General features: G+C 49.9%; 1 protein-coding gene across 1 annotated transcript in view; it reads left to right on the top strand.

Moving 5' to 3' along the window:
• Positions 1-12036, top strand: part of MYO10 (myosin X) — a 227601-nt gene that overhangs the window by 99058 nt on the left and 116507 nt on the right. The gene's annotated exons all lie outside the window — the stretch shown is intronic.

Here is a 12036-nt window from a genome sequence, read left to right on the forward strand (position 1 = left end):
GGAGATTAGTTTAACTGTCCAGGTGAGCCTGCAGATTTTATCTTTTTTTTCATCTGCCTGTTTCCAAGTCTTTTTTTTTTTTTTTCAACGTTATTTATTTATTTTTGGGACAGAGAGAGACAGAGCATGAACGGGGGAGGGGCAGAGAGAGAGGGAGACACAGAATCGGAAACAGGCTCCAGGCTCCGAGCCATCCGCCCAGAGCCTGACGCGGGGCTCGAACTCCCGGACCGCGAGATCGTGACCTGGCTGAAGTCGGACGCTTAACCGACTGCGCCACCCAGGCGCCCCTCCAAGTCTTGATAATAAAGGGGGCAACTCTTTTCTTTTCTTCTTGTCAAGTTCAAATTTATACAGGTTTGTCCCTAAAAACCTCAAGTTTTAGTATTGTAAAAACTCTCGATCTTTTAGTAAGTTTTGTTCTTTAGCAGTTACGGTTAATTTTGCCAATATATTTGTGATTTTGATGAGTAGCGTCAGCCTTCACAGCAAGCCAGCAGGTGCTAACGGAAACTCAAGACGGGCTTGCGTGGTATCCATGTTCCTCCAATTAATTTATTTACCCTTAGACAGGGGGAGGAGGGCTGGGAAAGAAGGAGGAATCCGTTATGTGCAGGTTACTGCTTAATTTTCCTCTGCTTTTTACATAGCGAGTTTCATGCTTGCCAGATTGACCTGACGTTCGCCGCGTGGTTTTAAACAGCCTGATCTAGAGAAATGCCGTGGTGTTCTCGTCCTCTGACTAGCTGAGCTTGCTTACACTCAGTCTTTAGAGTAGTTTCTGTATGTTCTTCAGGAAAGGTAACATTCCTACGTGTTTACGTGAATGGCTGCCTGCTCTGTGCTGTGCGCGTGCTGGCAAAGAAAGCTCTGTTCTGTCCCCATGTCGAGAATCTCCAGGGGCGCCTGGGTGGCTCAGTCGGTTAAGCGTCCGACTTCGGCTCAGGTCATGATCTCGTGGTTCGTGAGTTCGAGCCCCGCGTCGGGCTCTGTGCTGACCGCTCAGAGCCTGGAGCCTGTTTCGGATTCTGTGTCTCCCTCTCTCTCTCTCTCTCTCTCTCTCTCTCTGACCCTCCCCCGTTCATGCTCTCTCTCTGTCTCAAAAATAAATAAACGTTAAAAAAAAAAAAAAAAAAAGAATCTCCAGCTGACCAGCGAACTCCCTTCTTCCCAGGGAGTAGCCACTACATGTGTCCAGGTCACCACCCCTGTGCCTTTAGGAGTAAGTATTTGACACTGTCCCGTCATAGCAGTTTCCTTGCTCGGTTTGTCAAGGACGTATTTTGTCTTTCTTGAGCCAAGGACATTGCCAGGCACCTGGTAGCTGTGTAATCAATGTTTGCAAAATAAACGCCAGACGTATTAGAAATAACATTCTAGTTGATGAGAAAGTGTGAGGCTAGATTTAAAAGTTCTTTATCGGTGTGTGCATCTTGTAGGTATTTCAGGACTCAAACTCTTCTGTCTTTAGATACAAGGTCTTACTCTACGTTCAATAGTCAGGAAAAATCCAATTGGAAGGGGGAAAAAACTACCAAAGGGGTTTAAAAGGCAGAGTCTTTAAAAAAGTTTTCCTAGGGGCACCTGGGTGGCTCAGTCGGTTAAGCGTCCAACTTCGGCTCGGGTCATGATCTCACAGCTCGTGGGTTCCAGCCCCACATCGGGCTCCGTGCTGACGGCTCAGAGCCTGGAACCTGCTTTCGATTCTGTGTCTCCCTCTCTCTCTGCCCCTCCCCAGCTTGCACTCTGGCTCTCTGTCTCTCTCTCAAAACTAAATAAACATTAAAAAAAATTTTTTTAAGTTTTCCTCCCCCTCTTTTCATGATGATGAGGATATTAAACCTGATAGCTGAATTGCCCACTAAAGCCTATGAATAGGATATTGGCTTTATTCCCTACAATGAACAACTTGTCCTCCCCCCTGCCTTTTTTTTAAGCTTATTTATTTATCTTGAGAGAGCGAGAGAGCGTAAGGGAGGGGTAGAGAGAGAGAGGGAGAGAGAGAATCCAAAGCGGGTTCCACACTGTCAGCCCGGAGCCCGACGTGGGGCTCAAACTCACAAACCACGAAGTCGTGACGTGAGCCAAAACCAAGACTGAGACGCCTAACCAGCTGAGCCACCCAGGCGCCCCTTTGTCCTTTGCTCCGAGGGAAAAACACAGGATTTTTGTACGTCAACTTGCAGGTCATTTCAGTGAATACTGCCCTCCTGCGCCTGCCTTGTGAGACTCGGATCATTGTATTCTCATGAAGCAGCCACCTTGATTTTCTTATCGCTGAAGCTGTTTGGGGTGGAGACCACACAAGCCAGGCTCTGCCCCATCAAAACAAAACCACCACCTGCCAGAAAAACCACCTCTTTCCTGCCTTTTCTCCCAGCTCTGAGTGATGCCTGGCTGTGTCTTTAAGAGGAAAAAAAAATCACTTGTGCCACGGGTGCTGTATCTGTTCTCTCTTGCTGGCGTAAAAAATTGCCACCATTAAAACAGCGGGTGCTGTCCTATGGTTCCGTAGGGCAGTCGTCCGGCTGGGGTCTTGCCAGCCCAAAACCCAGGTGTGGGAACGTCGGCGATCCTTTCTGGAGGCTCTAGGGGGCGATCTGTCCCCTGCTCCTTCTGGGCCCGTGTGCGGTTCCAGGACCGAGGTCCCTGTGGTCTTGCTGGCTGTCAGCCAGGGCTGCTCTTAGCCCCTGCGGGCCCCCTTCGTTCACCTTCAGAGCCAGCAACAGTGGACCCAGCCCCTCTCGTGTTTCCGCTCTCCCCTCCTTTCTTCTCACTTCTCTCTCTGCAGCCAAGACGTCTAGTTTTCAAGGATTCCTGCAGTTAGGGCCACCTGGATCCTCTCCCTATCTCGGCGTTTCCAGCCCGAATCCTATCTCCACAGCCCTGTGCATACGGCAGAGTCACGGGTCCTGGGGATTCTGCGTGGACGGCTGGGGTGGGGGAGGGGCACGTTCTTCTGTCTACCATAGGTGGCCTCCGGTGAGTCACGTTGTTGAGAAGGAACCCCCCCGTGGGTCTTCTCCGACACTCTGGATCTTGCATTATTTTTATTTGTTGGCTTTCTCTTCCGAGTGGCAGGTGACACAGGTCGTCGGGGAGCAGGCTCCTCTCCAGGTGGGAAGGTCTGCTGTCTTGTGTGAAAAAGGACTTAGCTTTTTTCCTCCTTGGGGACCACCCTTACTGCCTGAGGACTTCACCAGACCCCAGTAAGATATTTTTCCCCACCGTTACCATCCTCCATTAAAATGGGGTAGACAGGGATGCCTAGGTGGCTCAGTCGGTTAAGCATCCAGCTCTTGATTTCCACTCAGGTCATGATCTCACAGTGTGTGAGTTCGAGCCCCACATTGAGCTCTGTGCTGATGGGGCAGAGCCTGCCTGGGATATATTCTCTCTCTCTCTCTTTCTCTCTCTCTCTCTCTCTCTTCTGTCTCTCTCAAAATAAACAAACTCAAAAAAATAAAATAAAATGGGGTAGACAGCTCTAAAGGGATAAATGCTCAGAGCAGACAAATCCCAGGTGAGCATGCTTTTCTCTACCCACCTTCTCTTGGGCTCTACATTAATAATTTAATCTGTGTGTCAGTTTGTTTTTTTTTTAATGTTTATTGATTTTTGAAAGAGAGAAAGAGAGAGAGCTAGCTGGGGAGGGGCAGAGAGAGGGAGACAGAGAATCTGCAGCAGGCTCCAGGCTCTGAGCTGTCAGCACAGAGCCCGACGCGGGGCTCGAACTCACAGAGCGTGAGATCATGACCTGAGCCGAAGACGGGTGCTGAACCGACTGAGCCACCCGGGCGCCCCCGTGTGTCAGGTTTTTAATTTATGTTTTTTAAAAGGTCAGATGTCATAACCCCCATATCTGACGGGACTCCTTTAAAATCAAGCGACAAGGGGAAAGTTTCTGGAATGTCGTTACCTTTGTACCTTTCCCCCATCTTACTCGTCTGTACTACGAGGTCTTTATAAAGCTCCTGCCTGGAGCTTGGAGCTTGGCCCTGGGCTCTTGAGAACGGGAACGGAACAGACTTGTCTGTCACTGTGTGGGTCTGCATGACCCTAGCCTTGCCACTCGTCCTTTTGGGACCTGACCCCTGGTTAGGGCAGCTCTGCTCTCGGCATGATTGCCTTGCGCGGGCCCCTTCCTTCGGCCCTAATGCTGGATTGCTTTCCTGGAACTTGAGGTTGCTGGTGCCTAAGGCTCCGCTTCATCTTTCCCACCCTCTGGCAACTTCTGAGATAGGAGCCCTGCTTAACGCTACAGCTCCCAGCCTGGGACCTCGTCCCAGACTCCCCCCTCGGCCTCTTTGCTGTGGGCTTCCTGCCACAGAGGCTGTCCCCTGATTGCTTCTCCTCGGGAGAGGGTCCGACGAGGGTCCCGCATTCCTCTGTCTCTTCCTGCCACTCATGAGACCAGGTGAGGACAGATACCCGCACCTGTAAGTTCCGAAAGACAGAGGAGAGAGGAGCATGTGTTTATGGGACAAGAAAGAAGTAGGGAGAGGTAACCTGCAGGTGGGTGAGAAAGCCTGAACTGGTCGTGAGACGCCCTATAGGGCGAGAGGAGGTGACAGGAATGACACTTCAGAGGCAGGGATAAGAGTGGGTCAGAAGGAAAGGCTCGAGGACGCCACGTGTGCAGATGGAGAGACGAGAGTGAATTCAGTGCGATGGCCTCAGTCGGGGCAAGTCCCTTTGCTCATGGAATCCGGTGTGCTGGGGACCATGGAGCAGTCAGGAGGGAGGGGCAGGCCGGGGTCAGAATACCCTTAAAGCAGTGAGCCTCAGCCAGGAGACCTGTCCCCAGGGGACATTCGGCACAATCTGGAGGGCATCTCTAGCTGCATAGCGAAGGCAGAGGATGTAACGGTATCTAGCAGGTAGAGGTCAGGGGTGCTGCTGACATCCCACCACGAAGTGACCTCCGGCCTGAGATGTTGGTCCTCCCGAGGTTGAGAGGCCTTGATCGGCTGACAGTCCGTCAGCAGCATCTGGGCTTGGTGGCACCCAGACCACCCCGTCTTTGCCAAAGGGTTTTGAAGAGGGGGTTTCCCCGAGGAAGAACTCAGACGCGTTGATGGCGAAGCGCTGTGATATGGGCCAGGGAGGGCAGGTTGGCGGAGAGAGTGTCGCAAATACGCGGGGACAAAGAGACGGAGGGGGTCTCGCCCGGGGCGGGGAGGGTGGGGAGCCAGAGAAGAAGGAGATAGAAGTGTGGGGGAGGAGGGGTGCGTCTTAATGACTCCCAGCCTCGTGAAGCCCCCGTGGCCGTGAGAACTTGGCGCTGAGGGTCCCGGCAGCCCCTCCAGGGGAGGAGCGTGGGGAGAGGACGGGTTGGTTTCGGACGCCTGTCTTAGCGTGTCCTCTGGAGCCTGGCTCGTTTCGGATTGTCACGTACCCAGCGTCTAAACACGGTGTCAACAAGGGCAGATGAGGTTTTTCTGTCGTGTTACACGTCAGCCCGGGGTCTGCCAGGCGGGCTCCGTGGTGCGGCAGGTTGGTCTGCAGCCACACGGAAGAGAAGCAAAGGACGTGCCAGGGTTTGTCGCGCTCTGGGTCAATTGCACGGAGGAGGCTCCTCCCCCAGCCTCTTAGGAAGGGCTCAAAACCACATCAGGGAGGGAGCCGCAGGGAAGGGCAGGGCTCCTCTGCAATTATGGCCTCGGGGATGGCTCCAGAGGAAGGGGGGGGGGGGACACCCAGCCCGCCTGTCCCCTCGTTGGGCTTGCCGAACCCACAGCACAGACATCAGGATCAGACGAGCCCGTTTGGAGAAGCTGGGGCCGGGCCCAAAGGTGAACGCTTCTGTAGGCACAAAAGATTGTTTGTAGGCACAAAAGCTAATGTGTTTTGGGGGGTTTCAAAAATACCTCCCCTCTGCTCGGGTGGCGTTCCAGACCGAGTCGGCAAGTGTGGCCTGCCCATGTTCCCGAGTGAGCTCGGAAGCCGGCTTCTTCCCGCCCAGCGCAGCGTGTTCACGGTCAGTAGCCGGCTGGGGACTTGGTGACTGCAGCCGGCAGGTGGAAGGCATTCACCCGTGGGGAAGCCCCGGGCCGTCTGTACTGGTGGGACTGGGCGTGGGATGGGGTTGGAAGTCCAAGCCCGCACGTTGTTTCCTTGCATTGAGTTTCCCCAAAGTAGCCTTTTTGGGGTGGGGGGGGGCTGGGTGGGGGATTCATTTCTGTCCCTTTCCAAAGCCTCTCAGGGACGCAGGGATGGCCTTAAAACAGGATGGCCAGTCCTCCCTCATACCAGGAACAGCTGAACCCAGTGTGGTTTGTCTGAGGCTTTTTTTCACATGAAATCAAAACTGATGTTGCCAGAAAATGATGATCACCCATCTGCCTTGACCGTATGTATTTTTAAACTTCGCCGAACGTTGGTACGCTTGAGTGGCCACTTCCGTATCAGCACATGAGGGTGGCGGTTAGGAACGTTGTCTTTATGATGTTTTCTCTTCCTTTCCTGCCTCTCTTTCGAAGGTCAGATTCCTTTGACCAAGGAGGGAATGTTGGCCCGAAGGTTACTCCCATTAAATGGAAGTGTCGCTTCTGAATTTCAGAGCTTGACTTCAGCATCGACTGAAGTTTCCGACTAACTTGCCATCTGGTTTTCAACTAACCTGAATGCTTCACAGTTTGTTTTTAATTGTGTAAAAATGTTTTCAATGGTTTAATTGGATAATGACAGCAAGCAGTTGTGTTTGTTTTTTGTTTTTTGTATTTTTATGTAGAAGGTAGTGGACTTAGAGCGCTGCAACATGGTTAAAACACGAATTGATTTGTGGTCAAATCACGTGCCCCCAGTATAGCTACGTCGATGTCGCCCTACCCGTGGGCCGGGCTGAGCGCTAACCTCCAAGGACGCAAGAGTACTCTTGTTCACAGGAGTTGCTTCTTGAAAGATTGGATAAATGAGAGATCCCGCCTCTCGAAGACCTCACGGTTCCTTGGCGAAGACAGACACAGGCACACCATTGACCACTGCTCAGGGTGCGGTGCGTGTGATAAAAGTACTTTGGAACATCAAGACCGGGCACCCAAAGGAGAAAAGAAGGAAAGGGTCAGAGGAAAATGATTCCCAGGAGAGGCACTAGTTTGGCCGAGAGAGAGAGTGGCTCATTTCTAGCAGAAGATTGCCACGTGCCAAACACGTGAGCCAGTAGGGTGCGTTTGTCCAACTGTGGGAAATCAAGATGCTGAAATCACTGTGGCGGGCAGCTGTCCGGCAAGATGGTCGGGAACAGGTGAGGAAGGGCTCCGTGTATACGTGAACGAGTTTGAATAGATCTGTGAAGGCCGCGTGGGACGACTTTAAACAGGAGTTCTGGGGGAGCTCACTCCGCCTGCGAGGTGATGGATGAGTGCGGGACGTATCCAGTCTAGGAGGAGAAAGTTGACCAGCTAACTCGATGGGAAACGATGGCGTTCCACACCAATCCTGAGAGAGTTTGAGTATGAAGCATACCGAGAGGAAGAATGCAAGTGTTTGAGAGGGTGGGGGCGGGGGGGCCGATAGAGTGAATTTCTGTAGGATGGCTCCTCGATTTCTGGATTAACCATTGGGTTGAGTGTGGTGCCTTTGTCAAGATGGCACTGAGAAGAAATGGGTGTTTGGGGGGAGCTTAGCCTCGTCCATGTGAGTTGGAGCTAAGGGTCATCCAAGTGAAGATGTCCAGTGGGCCACTGAGTGTGTGGATCTGTGATGTAAAACTGAAGCTGCATTGAAGGTGAAGATTGAGGAAGTAAATTATTGGCATATTGAGCTGTGATGACCAAAAGGGAAGGAAAGAGGAGAAGGGTGTATGGGAAGTAAATCTCCTGACGACCCCCACCTCTTAATCGGTTTTCCCTTTAGCAGAGTATGGCAGGGCCCTGACTAGCCGATTTCTGTAACGCATTTCAGATGATCTGTTCCGTATCCAGCTATGTTCAGGATCACATGGGGAAAAGCAAGTTGTGGTTTTTATCCTCATTAACAAAAACGATAAATACCTCTGATTTATGTAGTACTCTCACATAGCAGTCAGGTGGGGGTCATCAGAGGATATGTGGTTAGACTGACCAGAAGTGTAGGCCCGGAGGGGTTAAGCAGTGTTCTGGGGCAAGGTGCTCCGGGCTAAGGACTTCTGGGTTCTGATGACCAAACTTTGTCGCGTAGACCATTTGTTCCCGTGTTTGAACAGTGCCTTCTTAATGGCAGCATGGACCCCTCCGTGTCTCAAAGCATCTGAGGCCCCTGGGTCACTTTTCGTTTTCTTCGTCACCCCCGGTCCTTTTGGAGGGAGATGGGATGCCAGGCAGGACACCCTGATGGCCTTTCGAAAATCTTGAGTTGGTGGACTTTGGATTGAAGAGATGCCGTGAGTTTCTTCCAACGTTTTTAAGCAGTATGTGCGACAGCCGTTCCAGATTATTAAAACGGGCAAGGAAATGTATTCTTTGGGGAGTTATGTGGAACTTTTGTCACTAGAAAAAGGTGTCATGTGCTTCAAAGTAGAATGGTCTGTTTCTGAAAAGCTGTGAAAATGACCAAGCTATTTATTCTTGTGGAATTTGGAATCCAGTATGAGACCAGTCGTAGCCCTGGTCCTGCCTCATGTTTGAGAGTTTCATGTGTCCACAGTCTGAAACCGCATGGGGTGGTCGTGGCCGTTTGTAGAGCAGTACTGATACCTTTTTATAGAGTGATAAACGCTACGACACGTAACCAATGTGTGTCACAGCTTTTAGAATTTCTTAGCACATGTGACCTTTGCTTCACTTGGCACTTAATTTACAGCCAGGCTCTTCTTTGACCCCCTTCGCTTGCAGGTCACCATTTTTACCAATACTGATGAATCCCTTATCCACGCAGCCTTTGTTCTAGGGATAAAATTACCCAGGCAGAGTGGTATGTTTAAGGAAGTGGGGGAAAGATAAGAGGTCTTGGGCAGTAATTATTTTTGCTGATAGACCTCTAAGATTCCACCTGACTCGTCCTTCTTTCAATAAGCTGTTAGGAACTATTGCTGTCGCCCCCATGTTGTTTCGTACTTCTGTTTTATGGAGGGTCAAACGTGGGTGCGAACGGTGAAAACTCACTAAGTAGCTGGAGCCCCCCCCTTCCCCCCAAATTCCACAACTGTCATGAGAATAATTCGTTAGGACTCAAGCTGTTCTCTCACCTTTTGGGAGCGGCTCAGACTGTCTTCTTAAATATCCCAGCGGGTGACCCCCAGAGATGGTGGGATTTGGTGAAGAAGGGTTTTCTAAGCAGGAGACTTGTCCTGTTCAGCAATTCACGTGTCAAGCTTGGAGCTTGGATTGGACGTGCCAGACCACGGTGGGAAATCAGTGAGGAATGGGACATTTGTGACATCTAAGCAAATGAGGCCAGGGCGGGGGATGGAAGGGAAGGAAGGAGATAGGTTCTAGGGTTCATGGAAAGTGGGGCAAATAAATGTGGAGGCATTGGTCACGGGTGATGAGCTGGACAGAGTCTGGGATCATTCCCATCCGGACGTGGGTGAGTGGTGATGCGGGCCACCGCAGGCCCACAGTGTGGGACGCCGGGAACCCGGGGTCCTGCCCTCGATTTCATCCGCTGGCCCTGTGACTACAGGGGCAGCACTTACCTTTCCCTCATCCGTCAGAGGAGGCAGAACAGTGGCCTCTGGCCTGCCCACATCTCGAGGTTACGTTGGAGCAGATGAGGGCTGCGGAGATGTGTCTCTGTGGGTAGGATTGTCTTTGCCCCACAATTACGAAATGTCAGATAAAGTTGTGTTGGAAACGTGTGGGCTTAATTGTCATTTAAAATCTGTTGACAAGCCTTTTAAGAAGTGACTTAGGCCATTAGTGAGAAGGTGAAATATAAAACTTGTGCATTCATGTTGGAAGAGCCTGATTAACCCCTGATGCCAAATGGAGGCACTTATATTAGGGAGGCATTTTGAACTCTAAGTGAAGTAAGATTTCCTGTTGTCCTAAAAAAAATTAAAAAATTGAATTCTCAGTCTATACCAACCAGACACATTTTACATATTCTTTCCTTGTTTGTTTGTTTGTTTTTTGTAAAGAGATTTCAAAACAGTACATGGGGAGAGATGGGCAATAGAGATTTCAGATGGAATTTTTTGTTGGTTTGTTTTAAGTAGTCTCCACACCCAGCGTGGAGCCCAATGTAGGTCTTGAACTCAAGACTCTGAGAACAAGACCTGAGCTGAGATCAAGAGTCCGATGCTTAACCAACTGAGCCAGCCAGGTGCCCTGTTAAATTATTGAGTTTAGGCTCAAATTCAGTCTGGCTGTTTGCTATCAATGTTGGTATGTGGGATTCCCATCTGTTGAATGTACTTTCAGCCACAACCTGTGTAGTTATTAATATCTGAGCTCGAATCAGATTATGTCACCCCTGGAAACCTGCGTGCCTTTCATTCTCTCCCTTACTAAACGGTCTGTAATTTGTCACCAGAATATTTTTCTCAACTTGGGTTGAAATTGGAAGGCACATATGCCTCTTGTTATTACCCTTAATTCTGTGCTTGTTTTCAGATCGCTCCCTGATACTATAAAAAAGAGATTAACGTATTCTATCAGCACCAAAATTCTCGTATCTTTTTAATTTTTAAAATGTTTAGTTGCCATCAAATACACATAAACTTTGTCATCCTGACCATTTGAAAGTGTATACTTCAGTAGCGTTAAGTATTTGCACATTGTTTTGAATCTTTTAGAATGCTTGCAACTTCGAAGACTGGAACTCTGTTCCCATTAACTTCCACATTCCCCACTCGTCAGCCCACGGCAACTGCCTCTCTCCTTTCTGTTTCTACGAAGTTGACTACTCTAGGTACCTCGTTTCAGTGGAATCCCACGATAGTCGTCCTTTGGTGACTGATTTATTTCACTTAGCGGAACGTCCATGTTGTGTGTGTCAGAAATTTCCTTCCTTTTTGAAGGCTGCATAATACTCCAGTGTATGTGTGTATCACAGTTTGCTTATCCATTCATCCATTGGTGGATGCTTGGGTTGCTGACACCTTTTAGCTACTGGGTAGTATTTCTTATATGCTCTGTAGAATGCAAAGTTTGAAAACCCATTCTTCCCTCAGGAGTACAGCAAAGAGAACAAGAAAGTGCTTGGAGAACATGCATTTAAGGAAAATCTGGAAGACATTCAAGACCTGTTATGAATGTGTGTAGCTTAGCTCTCTTTGCTTAGATTATTTAACATGGTCTAAACTATAGGGATTTTCTTTCTTTCTTTCTGTCTTTCTTTTCTTTTCTTTTCTTTCTTTCTTTCTTTCTTTCTTTCTTTCTTTCTTTCTTTCTTTCTTTCTCTTTCTCCCCTCCCCTCCCCTCCCCTCCCGTCCCCTCCTCTCCCCTTCCTCGTAGATTATGTGTTTTATATGCTGGAAGCCTCAACCACAAAGTGGAAGGGGCCCAACAGGAGTGCCTGCATTCTTAGAGTCCTGTTGGAATATAGCCATGTGCCAACAGATGCTTGATCTTTTGAAATCAGATGCAGCAATTTTAGCCTTAAGTGCTCTCTCTGCGCCCATCAAGAAGGGTCCTGAACATTGTGGGGACAGAGGAATTCAACCCTTCATCTGGTTTAATGATACAGATGTGTGCATGGGGTGTGAAGCATTGTCACATAGTTAAGGACACGTAGCTGCCAAGGGGCTCCTCGCTTACTTGGATGGTGAAAGGTTTCAGCGGTCGAAATGCACATCGTTTTGAATGTGTGTCTCATTTCCCGCAGTGTGTGGTGTGTGCCGTGCAGAGTAAAATAAAAGCCTGGCTTGGTGGCTTCCATCGCCTGTACAGCAAAACGATCTGTCTGCAAAGAGCGCAGACCCTCCCAGCACCTTCAGCCGCTCCTCTCGTGGAGGAACCGGATGAACAGCAGTTTCGGAAGGAGACGCCCTTGAGATTTGGAGCCACCCTCAACTGGTGCTACGTGGGGCGCGTGGCAAGGTCGAGAGGCCGCAGTGGGAGAAGTAGTGGGGAGCTCCGATCCGGGGCGGGGTTAGTTAGACACGTAAGACTG

Source organism: Lynx rufus, unplaced genomic scaffold, assembly GCF_022079265.1.
Source record: "Lynx rufus isolate CCGP_SWC_20201006 ecotype Redwood Valley unplaced genomic scaffold, mLynRuf1.p SCAF_1, whole genome shotgun sequence".
NCBI classification, from domain to species: domain Eukaryota; kingdom Metazoa; phylum Chordata; class Mammalia; order Carnivora; family Felidae; genus Lynx; species Lynx rufus.